The following is a 17,971-nucleotide window of genomic DNA, read 5'->3' as shown; positions in this document are numbered from 1 at the left end:
AATCAAAGTGTGAGAAAGTTTTACATGTTATGAGAGGTATTGCTGGATGCGACTGGGGATCAGGGCGGGAAACTATGTACTTAATATATCTAGCTATGATTAGATCAGTTATAGATTATGGTTGTATTGCTTATGGTTCAGTGCTTGGAAAACTAGACACTGTGCAGTCCAAAGCACTTGGACTCTGCTGTGGAGCTTTTAGAACAACATCAGTTCCGGCATTATGTGTGGAGATGGGAGAAGTGCCTCTGTATTTAAGATGAATTCAGTTGGGCCTGCAGTATTGGGTAAAGCTAAATGGATTCAATCACAACTCGGAACGCCAAAGTAAAATTAAAAGATACCAATTTTCAGATTTGGTTAATAACTGGGCTGTGAAATTGAAACTGACTGAGGAATACGTAGTTGATCAAATTTGCTTGCCACCCATCCCTTTTTGGCTCTTTCCAGAACCAGAAATAGACCTATTCCTCCTTTTTCAGCTTCAAGGAAGCAGTGCAATTTCATCAGCGTTGATCACAAATGAATACTTAAATAATAAATGGGGATCTTATCTGAAGATTTTTACTGATGGCTCAGTGGACCCAGAGAGCCGTAGGGCAGGATTTGAGATGTACGTGTCTCAACTTGGAGTTAAGATTGGTCACCGGGTTTCAGGTGGTGTTTCTGTCTTTGTAACAAAATTATTAGCAATCCTCTGGGCCTTATGGTGGATAGACAACTCTCGACCATGCAGGGTTATCATCTGTTCGGATTCTGCTGCTGCCTTAGAGGCTATAAAAGGGAATAAATCAAAAGCTCATCCTGACATAGTTATTGAGATTCTCTTAGTGTTGTTTAGAGTAGGGAAGATGGGTTGTGCAGTTAGATTTTCATGGATACCTGGGTATGCTGGGGTGGAGGGAAATGAAATTGTGGATGGCATTGCAAAGTCTTCCTTACAAGAGCAGGCAAGTAGAAATTAGAGTTCCCCTAGGCAGAGCAGAATTGAGAAGTAGGATTAAAAAATGTATAGAGAAGAAGTGGCAGGACTGGAAAAATGAACTAAGGGGCAGGCATTATTTTTCTAGTCACCCACTAGTTAAAAATGTCTCAGACTGTTAACTTTTAAGTTGTAGAGATATGGTGAAATTAACAAGAGTTAAGTTGGGGCATTGTGGGTTAAACTATTATTTAAAGATAATAGGAAAACATCCTACTGGATTATGTGACTGTGGTAGTTCAGAGACTGTCTAGCATGTTTTGCTGAGCTGTAATTGATACAAAATTGAAAGAAATATGTTGTTCAAGAGGCTATCTGGCTTAAATTTATTTTGGTTTTCTATTAAATCTTTGGCCAGCAAGAAAATCAACATCTGATTGAAGAGTTTATTATTCAGTTTATATGTGAGATTAGGTTATATTGGAGAATTTGAGTTCCTTGAAGTCCTATAATTAATTATACATCCCGCGGAGGGCTGTAATATGAGAAGGATGAGGATAAGGATGAGGAGAAGAAGAAGAAGGAAATTGTTCCTGTCCAAACCCTTTCTCTGCTCCTTCCTCCTGCAGACTTGCCCTGCAACCAGTGTCTGAAGCCTTGCCTCGCCTGTAACTCTCGCCTGCAACCTTCACCCGCACCGCTGTCAAGTTCAACTGCTGGAGCAAGATGAGGAACTGTCTATTGTTTTGAACTGTCTGTGTCCACGCCTTCGCTAGGTAGGTCCAGCTGTTTGCCGCTACCTTGTGTTGGGAACCGTCTCTTTGTGCCCTTGCCTCTGCTGGGTAGGTCCGGCTGTTTGCCGCTACCTTCTGTTGGGAATTGTCTCTTTGTGCCCTTGCCTCCGCTGGGTAGGTCTGGCCGTTTGCCACTACCTTGAGTAGAGATCTGTCTCTCAGTGTTCTGTGTATGAGTCCCGGCCCTACATCCTGTTTCCAAGGAGGGGTCCAGGCTCTGTGTTCCATGTTCCTGTCTCTCTCTCAACCAAGGCTCTGCGTTCCTGTCTCTCCCTCACCCAAATCAAGGCTTCATGTTCTTGCCCAGACCTGGAGTTCCCTCGTCCTGTGCTGGAGTCTCTCATCCTGTCCAAGTCACGTCCAAGAACCTCGTCCTGTCCAAGTCAAGGCTTTGTGTTTTCGTCCTGTCCATGTGCCTTGTCCTGTGCAGGAGTTCCACATCCTGTTCTTGCCAAGATCCCAGTCACAAGTCCTAGCCTAGACCCAGGTTCCAGTTCTGAGTCCCAAACAAGACCTGGGTTCTGGGTCCTTGTCCAGGCTCCGGTTCCAGAGTTCTGTGTCACTAGTCCAGGCTCCTTGTTCCTAGTCTCGTCCAGGGCCTGTGTCAATGTCCAGTGTCCTTTCTTCCCCACCCTCCCTTGCTTGCTTAACTCTAGTCCTAGTCCTGTTCCTAGTACTTCAGTGTCTGTGTCTTGCATTTGGGTCTGCAACCAATGCCCCCCCCCAGCTTATGACAGAAGGAAACAGCTTATGAAAGGTTCAAAAAAACTAGGTAATGATATGAATCTGGAAGATTATAAGGCTAGCAGGAAGGAGCTTGAGAATGAAATTAGGAGAGCCAGAAGGGGCCATGAGAAGGTCTTGATGGGCAGGATTAAGAAAAACCCCAAGGCATTCTACAAGTATATGAAGAGCAAGAGGATAAGACATGAGAGAATAGAATCAATCAAGTGTGACAGTAGAAGAGTGCGTATGAAACCGGAGGAAATAGTGGAGGTATTTAATGAACACTTTGCTTCAGTATTCACTACGGAAAAGGATCTTGGCGACTGTAGAGATGACTTGCAGTGGACTGGAAAGCTTGAGCATGTAGATATTAAGGAAGAGGATGTGCTGGAGCTTTTGGAAAGCATCAAGTTGGATAAGTCACCGGGACCAGATGGGATGTACCTCAGACTACTGTGGGAAGCGAGGGAGATTATTGAGTCTCCAGCAATGATCGTTGCATCATCAATGAGGACAGGAGAGGTTCTGGAGGATTGGAGGGTTGCAGATGTTGTTCCTTTATTCAAGAAAGGGAGTAGTGATAGCCCAGGAAATTACAGGCCAGTGAGTCTTATTTCAGTGGTTGGTAAGTTGGTGGAGAAGATCCTGAGAGGCAGGATTTATGAACATTTGGAGAGGCATAATATGATTAGGAATAGTTAGCATGGCTTTGTCAAAGGCAGGTCATGCCTTACGAGCCTGATTGAATTTTTTGAGGATGTGACTAAGCACGTTGATGAAGGTAGAGCAGCAGATGTAGTGTATATGGATTTCAGCAAGGCATTTGATAAGGGACCCCATGCAAGGCTTATTGAAAAAGTAAGGAGGCATGGGATCCAAGGGGACATTGCTTTGTGGATCCAGAACTAGCTTGCCCACAAAAGGTAAAGTGGTTGTAGACCGGTCATATTCTGCATGGAGGCCAGTGACCAGTGCTGTGCCTCAGGGATCTGCTCTGGGAATCCTGTTCTTTGTGATTTTTTTTTTATAAATGATCTGGATGAGGAAGTGGAGGGATAGGTTAGTAAATTTTCTGATGACACCAAGGTTTGGGGTGTTGTGGATGGTGTATAGGGCTGTCACAGGTTACAGCGGGTCAATGATAGGATGCAAAACTGGACTGAGAAGTGGCAGATGAACTTCAACCCAGATAAGTGTGAGGTGGCTCATTTTGATGGTTCATTTCAAATGTAATGGCAGAATATAGCATTAATGATGAGACTCTTGGCAGTCTGGAGGATCAAAGGGATCTTGGGGTCTGAGTCCATAGGACACTCAAAGCTGCTACGCAGGTTGACTCTGTGGTTAAGAAGACATACAGTGCATTGGCCTTCATCAATCGTGGGATTGAGTTTAAGAGCCGAGAGGTATTGTTGCAGCTATATAGGACCCTGGTTAGACCTCACTTGGAGTACTGTGCTCCGTTCTAGTCACCTCACTACAGGAAGGACGTAGGAACCATAGAAAGGGTGCAGAGGAGATTTACAAGGATGTTAAGAAGAGGAATTCTGCAGATGCTGGAAATTCAAGCAACACACATCAAAGTTGCTGGTGAACGCAGCAGGCCAGGCAGCATCTCTAGGAAGAGGTACAGTTGACGTTTCAGGCCGAGACCCTTTGTCAGGACTAACTGAAGGAAGAGTTAGTAAGAGAATTGAGAGGGGGAGGGGGAGATCCAAAATGATAGGAGAAGACAGGAGGGGGAGGGATGGAGCCAAGAGCTGGACAGTTGATTGGCAAAGGGGATATGAGAGGATCATGGGACAGGAGACCTAGGGAGAAAGAAAAGGGGGAGGGGGGGAAAAAGTCCAGAGGATGGGCGAGGGACAGAGGGAGTAAAAGGAGAGAGAAAAAAAGTATGTGTGTATATAAGTAAATAACGGATGGGGTACGAGGGGGAGGTGGGGCATTAGCGGAAGTTAGAGAAGTCAATGTTCAGGCCATCAGGTTGGAGGCTACACAGACGGAATATAAGGTGTTGTTCCTCCAACCTGAGTGTGGCTTCATCTTTACAGTAGAGGAGGCCGTGGATAGACATGTCAGAATGGGAATGGGATGCGGAATTAAAATGTGTGGCCACTGGGAGATCCTGCTTTCTCTGGCGGACAGAGCATAGGTGTTCAGCAAAACAGTCTCCCAGTCTGCGTCGGGTTTTTCCAATATATAAAAGGCCACATCGGGAGCACCGGACGCAGTATATCACCCCAGCTGACTCTCAAGTGAAGTGTGGCCTCACCTGGAAGGACTGTCTGGGGCCCTGAATGGTGGTAAGGGAGGAAGTGTAAGGGCATGTGTAGCACTTGTTCCGCTTACACGGATAAGTGCCAGGAGGGAGATCGGTAGGGAGGGATGGGGGGGACAAATGGACAAGGGAGTCACATAGGGAGCGATCTATTCAAATATTCTTCTATTCAAATCTGTTATTGCCATTCTCTCTCCATCTCTCCAGTAACTCCTTCAAGCTCTATAAAACCATCTATGCGACTTATAAGAGGGCTTACAACCAAAAACCCTGTCTGGAGCAGATTCTTTCAGTGGGTTCACCCTCCTAAAGAATGCTCTCACGTTAGGCTCAGAGAATGAAAACACAGTGGCTGTGGGAGTTCATGAAGGTGTCTCCATGTGTTGATGTTCAAAGTGAACATAAACAGCATTGAGCTCATCTGGGAGTGAAACCTGGTGAGATCAAATGTTTTAGTTCAAATAATCAGAGGCAGGCAAAAGGTAGAAATCTAATCCATTTTAAATGGCAAAAAAAGAGACCATGGAGAGAGAAAAGGGAATCTCTGTGTTGGATTAAAGACCAGGAGTGATCCATGACACAAATGGTGTTGGTGAGGCCTCAAGGAGAAGGTGAAGACTTGCTAATGACAGTTGATCCATCCGGAGGAGATGGGAATCCAGTGGACAGGGGGCAAAGCAAAGAAACAGTGCTGGAACTAAGATACAAAGTTTTGCAGTTGCTCAAAAGCCCCAATAAGAGATTCCAGCATCTGCAGAATTCCTCATGTTTGCTAACAATACATCCTGTGTTCAACCAACACCAGAGTCATAGTGTTATGCAACATGGGAACAAGCCCTTTATTGACTTCAGTGTTGAATCCTGGGGTCTTAATGTGCAGAGATAGGAGAAAAATGTTGTTCTTCATGTTCTGTTGAAATAAGCTCCATTGCTTAACGCGTGAGGAGTGTTTAATGGCTCTGGGCCTGTACTCACTGGAGTTTGAAAGGTTTACAGAATATTGAAAGCCTGGATAAAGAGGGCATGAAGAGGATGTTTCTAGTCATGGAAGAGTCTAGGAAAAGAGGGCACAGCCTCAGGATAAAAGGATGTCTCATTAGAACAGAGGTGATGAGGAATTTCTTTGTAAGAGGGTGGTGAATCTGTGGAATTCATTGTCACTGACAGCTGTGGAAGCCAAATCACTGGGTATACTAAAGTGGCAGTTGCTAGGTTCCTGATTAGTAAGACTGTCAAAGATTACAGGGAGAAGATAGAGAAGCCCAGTCCATCACAGAAAAAGACCTCCCCTCTATTGACCACATCTACAAAGAATGCCACCATTGTCATCAAGAGTTCCCACCATTCAGGCTATATTCCTTCTCGCTTTAGGTCACACCATGTTCAGAGACAGTTGTTACCATTCAACCATCAGGCCCCTGAACGAGCATGGATAACTTCACTCACTTCAACACTGAACTGATTCCACAACCTATGCACTTACTTTCAAGAACTCTCCAATTCATGTTCTGTGTATTTATTGTTATTAAATTTGTTGTTTTTTGTGTTAGCACAGTTTGACTTCTTTTGCACATTGCTTGGTTGTCAGTGTTACATTGTGTGTAGTTTTTAATTGGTTCTATTGTATTTCTCTCTACTGTGAATGCCTTCAGAAAAATGAATCTCTGGTTAGTATACAGTGAAATATATGTACTTTTATAATAAATGTATATTGAACTTTAAATAGGATTGAGAGGGAAAAGTAAATCAACCACTTTATGCTTCATTTCAGATTTTCACTGTCTTTAGATTTTTTTCCTTTTTCATTAATGTAACTAGATAGCAACTAGTCAAGTTCATTGCTTCAGCAAGTATATTATTAAAACATTCTGAGACGGAACTTAGTGGGTGCAGGAAGCTACTACTTTGATCATTAGTTCCTCTTTCTTTCAAATCAAATGGTAATATTGAGAAGAATTCTAAAGTTTGGTCATTGGTAAGAAACTGATTACAAATTACAGAAGAAAAGTTTGGAAGAGATTTCTCTTACTCTCTTTAGTACCTAGTGCCATTTCTCCATCAGTGCACCATGCTTCCTATTGGGCAAAAGAAGTACATTGACAGAATTTAAAAATGCAAACACGAGGAATTCTGCAGATGCTGGAAATTCAGGCAACACACATCAAAGTTGCTGGTGAACACAGCAGGCCAGGCAGCATCTCTAGGAAGAGGTACAGTTGACGTTTCAGGCCGACAAAGGGTCTTGGCCTGAAATGTCGATTGTACCGCTTCCTAGAGATGCTGCCTGGCCTGCTGCGTTCACCAGCAACTTTGACAAAATTGTTAGCTGGGATTCTTTACTAACCAGCGATCCTTCCTGCACAACACAAAGTTCTTCATAAAGGGTCAAAATGGTCAGGACAACCAGTGAGGCCTGCTCCCAGACAGCAGTACTGGGTTCTCAGCCGAGTTAAAGGTAACACCAGGAGAGGAGGGAGTATTTTATATAAAGTTAAGGAAAGGTAAAATATGATTTTGCATGTGCTGTTATGGAATTGTTTTTGATTTTAAAAGCACCGGCCCTACCCAACAAATGCACGTAACCCCAGTTATTCATGTTTGATTGCTCAGTAATGTAAATATTATTCCAGATCAATAATTCTCAATTGACAAAATACACCTTTTTAAATAACTTTCTGTGTTGGTGACTGAGAGACTGATGACATACTCACTGAGTCAAATAATTCCCCAGTTTGTTCATTAACTCCAGCAAGTGCAGCCCCTCTCTGTACCAGCCAGGGAGATCACGATCAGTGAAACAGTGTGTTGGAGGTATGATTATTGCTTCAAACTCAGAGGTTTCTAAGCATGTTCTGTGAAGCAGTTGACAAATATGTGGAATAGTCTTCATCACTGTGGAGCAAGTAATTACTCACTCTCCTCTGTTCTCCAGTGAATCAGAATTTTAATTCCATTTCCCATTCCCATTCCAGTATGTCTATCCATGGTCACCTCCACTGTCATGATAAGGCCACATTTAGGTTGGAGGAACAACACTTTATATTTGGTTTGGCATGTACATTGATTTCTCCAACTTCCGGTAATGCCCCCCACCCCACCCTCTCTCCTCACCGTTTCCCTCTCACCTTATCTCCTTGCCCACCCATTGCCTCCTTCTGGTGCTCCTCCCCTCTTTCTTCCATAGTCTCTTTCACCAATTTACTTCCCAGCTTTTTATTTCATCCCTCCCCCTTCAGGTTTCACCTATTACCTTGTGCTTCTCTCTCCCCTCTCCCCTGCCCCCACCTTTTAAATCTACTCCTCAGCATTTTTTTCTCCAGCCCTGCTGAAGGGTTTCAGCCTGAAACGTCGACTGTACTTTTCTCCATTGATGCTGCCTGGCCTGCTGAGTTCCTCCAGCATTTTATGTGTGTTGCTCGGATTTCAAGCATCTGCAGATTTTCTCTTAGTTGAGAAGTGTATTTATCCTTTTGGCCTTTGCCAGCAGAAGGGAATGGGGCTTTTCCCCCTTACTAGGCCTGGCCTTGGAACATACACAATGTCCGTATTCTTGCATTTGCTGTGTATTCATGTGCTGATCTAAGAGTCTCTTGAACTCATCTGTCATGCTTGTCTCCAGAACCACCCCAGGTAGCACGTTCTAGTCACCCGCCTCTCTCTCTTTTTATCTAGCACAGAGTAGGCCTTTCTGACCCTTCTTCCGGCCGCCCTAGCAAACCCCGACAACCCTGATTCAACCCTAACCTAATCACGGGACAATTTACAATGACCAAATAACCTACCCGGTACATCGTTGGACTGTGGGAGGAAACCGGTGCACCCAGAGAAAACCCATGGGGAGGGCGCACAGAGACTCTTCACAGAGGACACTAGGCTCGGACTCCGAACTCTGACGCCCCAAGATATACAGGCCACACTGACCAGTATGCTCTATAGAAAGAAATTTGCCCCACACATTTCCTTTGAATTTATTCCTTCTCACCTTAAGTGCGTGCTCTCTGGTATTAGACATTTCAACCCTGGGAAAAAGATACCAGAAGTTCTTATAAACCTCTATCAGATCTCCTTGTGGGCCCTGTCTCTTCAGAGAAAACAACCTAAGTCTGTCCCACTTCTCCGTATAGTATTTGCTCTCTAATCCAGGTAGTATGTTGGTAAATTCTAATACGCCCTCTCCAGAGCCTTGACATCCTTCCCGATGTGGTTTTTCACCCTTGCCAATAACACTCCTAGCATATACTTCAACCTGCCCAAACCTTTGTGTCTATTATTTTAGTTCTTCCCATTCATGACCTCTCCCTTTCTCTCAGTTTCTCTAGCTTCTGGCCCGGTTCTCTGGTGCCCAACCCCCTGCCAAAGTAGTTTAAACTCTCCTAAGTAGCACAAATGAACTTTCCAGCCAGGATATTGGTTCCCCTCCAGTTAAGACACTGTGTCCCTTTTGAACGGGTCACCCCTGCACCAGAAGAGTTTCCAATGATTTAAAACCAGCAACCTGCCCCTTACACCAGCTCTTCAGCCATATATTCATCAATGTGTGCTGAGCCCACTGCTCTACTCTCTGTATACACATGACTGTGTGGCCTGGCATAACTCAAATACCCTCAACAAATTTGCTGATGATACAACCATTTTTGGTAGAGTCTCAGGTGGTGACGAGAGGGTGTACAGGAGTGGGATATGCCAACTAGTGGAATGGTGCCACAGCAACAACCTGGCACTCAAAGTTAGTAAGACGAAAGAGCTGATTGTGGACTTCAGGAAGGGTAAGATGCAGGAGCAGATATCAATCCTCATAGAGGGATCAGAAGTGAAGAGAGTGAGCAGCTTCAAGTTCCTCGGTATCAAGATCTCTGAGGATCTTACCTGGTCCCATCATATTGGTGTAGTTATAAAGAAGGCAAGACAGCGGCTATATTTTATTAGGACTTTGAGGAGATTTGGCATGTCAACAAATACACTGAAAAACTTCTATATTTGAACTGTGGAGAGCATTCTGACAGGCTGCATCACTGTCTGGTATGGAGGGGCTACTGCACAGGACTGAAAGAAGCTGCAGAGGATTGTAAATATAGTCAGCTCCATCTTGGGCACTAGCCCACAAAGTACCCAGGACATCTTTAGGAAGTGGTGTCTCAGAAAGGCAGCATCCATTATTAAAGACCTCCAGCACCCAGGGCATGCCCTTTTCTCACTGCTACCATCAGGTAGGAGATACAGAAGTCTAAAAGCACACACTCAGCGATTCAGGAACAGCTTCTTCACCCATGCCATCCAATTTCTAAATGGACGTTGAATCTTTGGACACTAACTCACTTTTTTTAATATACAGTATTTCTGTTTTTGCACATTCTTTTAAATCTATTCAATATACGTAATTGATTTACTTGTTTATTTATTGTTATGTTTTATTTTATTTATTATTATTTGTTTTTCTCTCCTAGATTATGTGTTGCATTGAACTGCTGCTGCTAAGTTAACAAATTTCACGTCACATGCCGATGATCATAAACCTAATTCTGATTCTGATTCTGAGTTCTATGTTTCTATTCTATTCCTGCCCTGACTAGCATGTGGCTTTGGGAGTAATCCAGAAATTACTACCTTCAAGATCCTGCTTTTCAGCCCATTTATTAACTCCCTGAACTCACTGGCCTATTGCTCCTTTCTACCTATGCCAGTGGTACACCATTGGTGAGCCATGACTCTGTCTTGAGATTGGCAGCTGCTCTGAGATATTCTCGACCCTGGCACCTGGGAGGCAATACACCAACTTGGTATCACTTTCACGGCCACAGGACCTCCTGTCTTTCCCTAACTAATGACTCTCCCATCATTATTACTTTGCCTGAAATCATCCTTCTTCACTGAGCCTCAGAGCTGGCCACAGTGCCATTGACTTTGCTGCCTTGATGGGTCATCTCCCTCAGTGATATCCATAGAGAAATACTTGTTGCTGAGAGGAATGGCCACAGGAGCATGCTGAACTTTCCCTTACTTCTCCTGGTGGTCCCCGACTATCTGCAGCCTAAACCTTAGGGGGGGCACCTCACTTAAACACTTGTCTATGATGCCTCAGCCCAGACAATCCTAAGTGCATTCAGCTCTGTTTCTAATTCCTTCACTCAGTCAGGCAGGAACAAACTGCATCTGGTGAACTTCCAACAGGTATATTCATCAGGGGCATTGGACACCTTCCTGATCTCCCACATCCTACTGGAGTGCCTGCTGCCGTCCTCACTTACATCTCAGCTACTCTGCTAGGAACAGTAATCTCACATGCACCTACCTGAAAATACACCTGGACAAACAAATTCTTAACTGAAGAACACCTTCCAACAATCTGCTGGCTCTTCCAGCTGCTGCATCTAGACAAGTAAGTTTATTAATTTCATTAGTCATTGTAATTATTAGTTTATTAGGATTGTTTATTTAAAGATATTGTACAGTAACAGGCCCTTTGAGTAATAGGAACCAAACCCGTGTCTCTGGCACTGTAATAGTTCAAGTTTAATTATCATTCAGGTGTCCTTGGAAACCCATGAATACAGCCAACTAAAACAATTACTCCAGGGCCAAAGGTACAAAATGCAGTACCAACAGTAACACACAGCGCAAGGCACACATAGTACATATAAGATAGCAAGCACATATCAGTGTAATGCCTTGGTTATGATTTTTACTGCTATGCTGTAAGTATTTCATTTCAGCAGTTCTGTAAGACCAGTCCATTCTGCTTTCAGCTTGTTTGGATTTGAGCTGAGATAAGAGGCTTTGCTTTTCAGCTTAGGAAGGTGGTGTCAGCCAATCAGGATGGTAGATTTGGGAGAAGGTTCTAGAGAACGTGGGGCAGAGAGGTCTTGGTTGGCGAGAGCTGGGAGAAGACAGGAGAGAAGATGGTGGAGGATGCCATCCCTGTTGCACAAGGTGCTTTGTGCAGGTGAATGGCTTCGAGGAAGAAGGACCAATGGTCCCATGAAAGAGCCCATTGGTTCAAGATGGATTTCAAGTGATCGTCGGAAGGTGCTTTCACACAGACCAAGAGTCCAGCACGTGAGTGACAGACAAGTTCAAGATTTGAGCTCCACCATGCATATGTGACTGTTTAAGTATAACGGGCACTTTTTGCTTTTTTTCTTTTTTCCCTTTAATATGTATTTGCTTAAGATAACATACTTAAATGTACTTTCTTTATAATTGTGTGCAGTGTACGATCTGTTATTTCTTGACGATGTGCGATTGCCAGGGAGAGTAAATCACACAGCGTTCATAAAAATAGGGGTTTGGGTGGGTGAGACATCCCAACCTCAGGGATTTGGTGGGATGCAAGTCATATACACCCGAGATGCATGCAACCTGAGAAAGGTGGGTTTCTTGCTGTGGAATCCAGTGGCTGTTAGCAAGGGGCTAACGAGTCACATTTCTAGAGATGACCAGTAAAAGGGAAATTCATAAGATATCAACAAAATACATCACACAAAAGAAATATAATCCAAGTCCCTGAGTCCGTGAATGTTGCAGCAGTCTGCAGTCGAACACAACACAACTTATCTTCTGCTGAGCGAACACTGGGGCACAGCACTGACTCCAGCCTGGGTGCCATGCCACACCATCTCCTGCGCTCCATGGAGCACCCAACTCCAACGTCTCCCCCTGGGCTACTACAAACAGTCAACACTGTGGCTTGTGACCTAGTCCTTACTATGCCCAAGGTACAGCATTCCACATCAACGTCCAACAAGCATTTGCAATCACAAAAAAAGGAGACTAAGATGATCACTTGCTGTTGGACTGCACACCCCGTCTGCACACTGACTCCATCTCTCTGACACAGTCAGCTGTACAATCTGCATCAAATTCAGCTCCTTCAGTTTTTCCACCAAAGAGCAACTCACTGATGAAGGTTGCCCTGCAGTACCTAAAGTTCTAATGTCCAGCAGGCTCTTGCGATCATACAAAATACAAGTAAGGAAGATAACACCTTTGGTTGACCCCATAGAAGCTGCTGCGTCGGAGTGCACTGCCATCTTCCCAGAAGATTTGGTTACGTTAACATTATGCTAGGGTAGGTGGTGGATACAGAAGAGCAAATTGTGTGGACTAGGTTAAGACTGGGGCACTATACGTTAAACAAAACATTGAAAATAATAGGGAGACACCAGACAGCATCACGTGAGGAATGTCAAGAAGAGGAGTCAATAGAACATGTAGTTCTGAGTTACAGGAAGTATGGGATACAGAGATGATGATGATAATCAATCTAAGGGAATTAGAGGTGCAGGAATTCACAATAAAAGGGTTGCTGGGCATGGGTGAGAAAACACAGGTCATGGTATTTTTAGCTTTCTTAAGGGGTACAGGGGATTTTTATAGGATATGATGAATAAGCAGGAATAGGGTACTAGGATGGCCAAAGATGGGAGGATAAAATGTAGGTTAGGGTATATATGTGTGTATGATTGGGTGAAGGTATTTGGAATGCAAGTCTATTGCACACTCCGGAGCGGAAGGTGGCGGTAATGCACCATGAAGCTGGGTGCCAATCACTGTAAAACAAGAAGAAGAACATTATGCTGACCACTACACTACTGTGCCCTGCCAATAGTCACTATTGTCATTGAGATTCAGTGAAAAGCTTTTTTCTGTATGCCATCCAGACAGGTCATTCCATACATAAGTATATTAAGGTAGTGTAAAAACATCAGAATACAGAATATAGTATCACTGTTCGAGTGAAAGTGCAGTGCAAATAGACAAATAAAGTGCAAAGACCAAAGCAAGGTAGACTGGGTATTGAACCATCTCGGGTGACTTCAACCATGTTACCATGGCTAGAACACTGCCCAACTTCACGCAGTATGTGAGCTGTACAACCAGAGGGGAGAAGACTCTGGATTTGATGTACGCTAACGTTAAGGATGCACACAGCTCCTCTCCCCTCCCCCCAGTGGGAAGGTCAGAACACAACCTGGTGCACCTGAAACCCTGCTACGTGCCTCTGGTAAACCTGCAACCTCGAGGACAGTGAGAAAATGGTCGGAGGAGGCTTATGAGGCGCTCCAGGGTTGTTTTGAGGTGACAGACTGGCAGGCACTCTGTGAGCCACGTGGAGAGGATATTGATGGGTTCACAAAGTGCATCACCTTCTGTGTGGACTGCAATGTTCCAACAAGAACTGTCGTTTGTTTTTCAAATAACAAGCCATGGGTAACAAAGGACATTAAGGACATCCTGAACGCTAAAAAGAGGGCGTTTAGAGATGGAAATAGGGAGGAGCTGAGGGCAATACAGAAGGACCTGAAAGCCAGGATCAGGGAGGCTAAAGACAGGTACAGGAGGAAGCTTGAGTGGAAACTCCAGCAGAACAACATGAGGGAGGTCTGGAGGGGGATGAGGACTATCACTGGGTTCCAGCAAACTAGCAACAGAGGAGCTCAAGGCAGAGAGGACAGGGCAACGAACTTAACCTGTTCTTTAACAGATTTGACATTGTGGCCCCTGCCCATCCCTCACATGATCTGTTGTCGGCCCCCAACTGACACATATTCCACTCTCCCCTCCTACCCCTTCTCACAGTCCCCCACCCTGCTCTCATGACTATACCTCTTCTCCACATGAAACCACCACGGTGGGCTTCACAACTGAACAGGCGAGAAGACAGCTGAAACATCTCAACCCAAGCAAGGCTGCAGGACCGGATGGTGTCAGTACCAGGGTGCTCAAAGCCTGTGCCCCTCAGCTATGTGGAGTACTTTGCCATGTCTTCAACCTGAGCGTGAGGCTCCAGAGGGTTCCTGTGCTGTGGAAGACGTCCTGCCTCGTCCCTGTGCCGAAGACGCCGCACCTCAGTGGCCTCAATGACTACAGACCGGTGGCATTGACCTCCCACATCATGAAGACCCTGGAGAGACTTGTTCTGGAGCTGCTCCGGCCTATGGTCAGGCCACACTTAGATCCCCTCCAGTTCACCTACCAGCCCCGACTAGGAGTTAAGGATGCCATCGGCTACCTGCTGAACCGTGTCTACGCCCACCTGGACAAGCCAGCGAGCACTGTGAGGGTCATGTTTTTTGATTTCTCCAGTGCGTTCAACACCATCCACCCTGCTCTGCTGGGGGAGAATCTGACAGCGATGCAGGTGAATGCTTTCCTGGTGTCATGGATTCTTGATTACCTGACTGGCAGACCACAGTACGTGTGCTTGCAACACTGTGTGTCCGACAGAGTAATCAGCAGCGCTGGGGCTCCACAGGGGACTGTCTTGTTTCCCTTTCTCCTTCCTCTTCACCATTTACACCTCGGACTTCAACTACAGCACAGAGTCTTGTCATCTTCAGAAGTTTTCCGATGACTCTGCCATAGTTGGATGCATCAGCAAGGGAGATGAGGCTGAGTACAGGGCTACGGTAGGAAACTTTGTTACATGGTGTGAGCAGAATTATCTGCAGCTTAATGTGAAAAAGACTAAGGAGCTGGTGGTAGACCTGAGGAGAGCTAAGGTACCGGTGACCCCTGTTTCCATCCAGGGTGTCAGTGTGGACATGGTGGAGGATTACAAACACCTGGGGATACATATTGACAATAAACTGGACTGGTCAAAGAACACTGAGGCTGTCTACAAGAAGGGTCAGAGCCGTCTCTATTTCCTGAGGAGACTGAGGTCCTTTAACATCTGCCGGACGATGCTGAGGATGTTCTACGAGTCTGTGGTGGCCAGTGCGATCATGTTTGCTGTTGTGTGCTGGGGCAGCAGGCTGAGGGTAGCAGACACCAACAGAATCAACAAACTCATTCGTAAGGCCAGTGATGTTGTGGGGATGGAACTGGACTCTCTGACGGTGGTGTCTGAAAAGATGTTGCTGTCCAAGTTGCATGCCATCTTGGACAATGTCTCCCATCCACTACATAATGTATTGGTTGGGCACGGGAGTACATTCAGCCAAAGACTCATTCCACTGAGATACAACACAGAGCGTCATAGGAAGTCATTCCTGCCTGTGGCCATCAAACTTTACAACTCCTCCCTTGGAGGGTCAGACACCCTGAGCCAATAGGCTGCTCCTGGACTTATTTCCTGGCATAATTTACATCTTACTATTTAACTATTTATGGTTTTATTACTATTTATTATTTATGGTGAAACTGTAATGAAAACCAATTTCTCCCGGGATCAATAAAGTATGACTATGACTATGAAGAGTGCAGCTTTAATGTACAAGAAGTCCAGTGTCGTGGTTAGCAAAATGCTTTGCTGTACCAGCGACCTGGGTTCAATTCCCGCTGCTCTCTGAAAGGGTGCTCCCCATGACCACGTAGTGCTCTGATTTCCTCCCACACTCCGAAGACATACTGGTTGGTAGGTTAATTGATCATGATTAAGCTAGGGTTAAATCGGTGGTTGCTGTGTGGCACAGCTTGAAGGACCTATTCTGCACTGTATCTTAATAAATAACTTAAAAAGTTCCGTTCAGGAGTTGAATAACAGCTGGATAGAGTCTAGCCTGGAGCTTGGTGGTGTTCGTTCTCAAATTTTGTATCATCAATTCGAGAAGGTAAAGCTAAAGTCAGATGCATAGCTATTACAGTGGAGTAAAGGGAATTATAGAGTCATGAGTTAGGACCTGGCCAAAATTGATTGGAAGGGAAAACTGGCAGGGACGATGGCAGAGCAGCAAAGGAGTTCCTGAGAGCATTTTGGAAGGTGCAGGATAGATACATCCTAAGAAGTAGTATTCTAAAGGTAGGATGATGCTGTGGCTTACAAGAGAAGTTAAAGCCAACATAAAAGCCAAAGGGTGGGCATATTATAGAGTGAAAATTAGTGGGAAGTTAGAGAATTTAGAAGCTTTCAAAAACCAATAGAAGGCAACTAAAAAGTTATAAAGAAGAAAAAGGTGGAAAATGAAGGTAAGCTACTCAATAATATTAAAGAGGATACCACATGTTTCTTCAGATAAAGTGCAAAAGAGAGGCAAGGGTAGATATCGGACCGCTGGCAAATAATGCTGGAGAGGTAGTAATGGGGAACAAGGAAGTGGCGGACAATAAGTATTTTGCATCAATCTTCACTGTGGAAGACATTAGCAGAAGTTCAAGAATGTCAGAGGGCAGAAGTGAGTCAAATTGCCATTACTAGAATGAAGATGCTTGGGGAACAGAAAGGTCTGACGGTAGATAAGTCACCTGGACCAGATGTCTGCACCCCAGAGTTCTGAAAGAGGTGCCTGAAGAGAGTGTGGAGGCATTAGAAATGGTCTTTCAAGTATCAATAGATTCTGGCAAGTGTCATTCCACTCTTCAAGAAAGGAGAGAGGCAAGAGAACGTAAATTATAGGCCAGTTAGTCTGACCTCAGTGGCTGGAAGATGTTGGAGTCAATTGTTAAAGGTGTGGTTTCAGGGTACTTCAAGGCACATGATGAAATAGGCAAAGTCAGCATGGTTTCCTTAAGGGAAAATCTTGCCTGACAAATCTGTTGGAATTTGAAGAAATAACAAGCAGGATAGACAAAAGAGAATCAGTGGATGTTGTGTACTTGGATTTCCAGAGGGCCTTTGACAAGGTGCCACATATGAGACTGCTTAAGAGCCCATGGTATTACAGATGAGGTACTACCATGGATAAAGCAGTGGCTGATTGGCAAGAGGCAAAGAGTGGGAATAAAGTGAGCCTTTCCTTGTTGGCTTTCTGTGACTAGTGGTGTTCCACAGGGGTCTGTGTTGGAAATGCTTCTTTTCACATAATATGTCAATGATTTATATGATGGTAATGATGACTCTGTGGCCAGGTTTGTTGGCAATAAGAAGAAAGGTGGAGGTGCAGGTAGTGCTGAGGAAGCAGAGAGGCTACAGAAGGACTTAGACAGATTAGGAGAATGACCAAAGAAGTGACAGATGGACTACAGTGTTGGGAAGTGTTTGGAAGAAATAAAAGTATTTTTGAAATGGAGAGAAAATCCAAAAATCTGAAGTGCAAAGGGACTTATGAGTGTTCATGCAGGATTCATAGAAACATTGAAAATCTACAGCACAATACAGGCCCTTCGACCCACAAAGCTGTGCCAAACATGTCCTTACCTTAGAAATTACCTATGCTTACCCTTAGCCCTCTATTTTTCTGAGCTCCATGTACCGGTCCAGAAGTTTCTTAAAAGACCCTATTATATCCACCTCCACCACCGTCACCAGCAGCCCATTCCACGCACTCATCGCTCTATGTAAAAAAAACTTACCCCGACATCTCCTCTGTA

The 17,971-nt window shown here is 44.7% G+C and overlaps 1 protein-coding gene across 2 annotated transcripts in view; it reads left to right on the top strand.

The window, feature by feature from the left end:
• Positions 1-17,971, top strand: part of LOC134347113 (beta-1,3-galactosyl-O-glycosyl-glycoprotein beta-1,6-N-acetylglucosaminyltransferase 4-like) — a 166,687-nt gene that overhangs the window by 116,549 nt on the left and 32,167 nt on the right. Inside the window, exons 2-3 of one of the 2 annotated variants that reach the window (XR_010018084.1) lie at positions 1,552-1,698; positions 10,892-11,099. The gene's annotated coding sequence lies outside the window, so the exon portion shown is untranslated. Of the gene's footprint in view, positions 1-1,551; positions 1,699-10,167; positions 10,782-10,891; positions 11,100-17,971 lie in introns of those variants that run through there. The other variant, XR_010018085.1, reaches the window with a different exon arrangement.

Source organism: Mobula hypostoma, chromosome 5 (assembly GCF_963921235.1).
Source record: "Mobula hypostoma chromosome 5, sMobHyp1.1, whole genome shotgun sequence".
In the NCBI taxonomy this organism is placed as follows: Eukaryota; Metazoa; Chordata; class Chondrichthyes; order Myliobatiformes; family Myliobatidae; genus Mobula; species Mobula hypostoma.
This window is presented reverse-complemented; position numbering and strand designations above follow the sequence as displayed.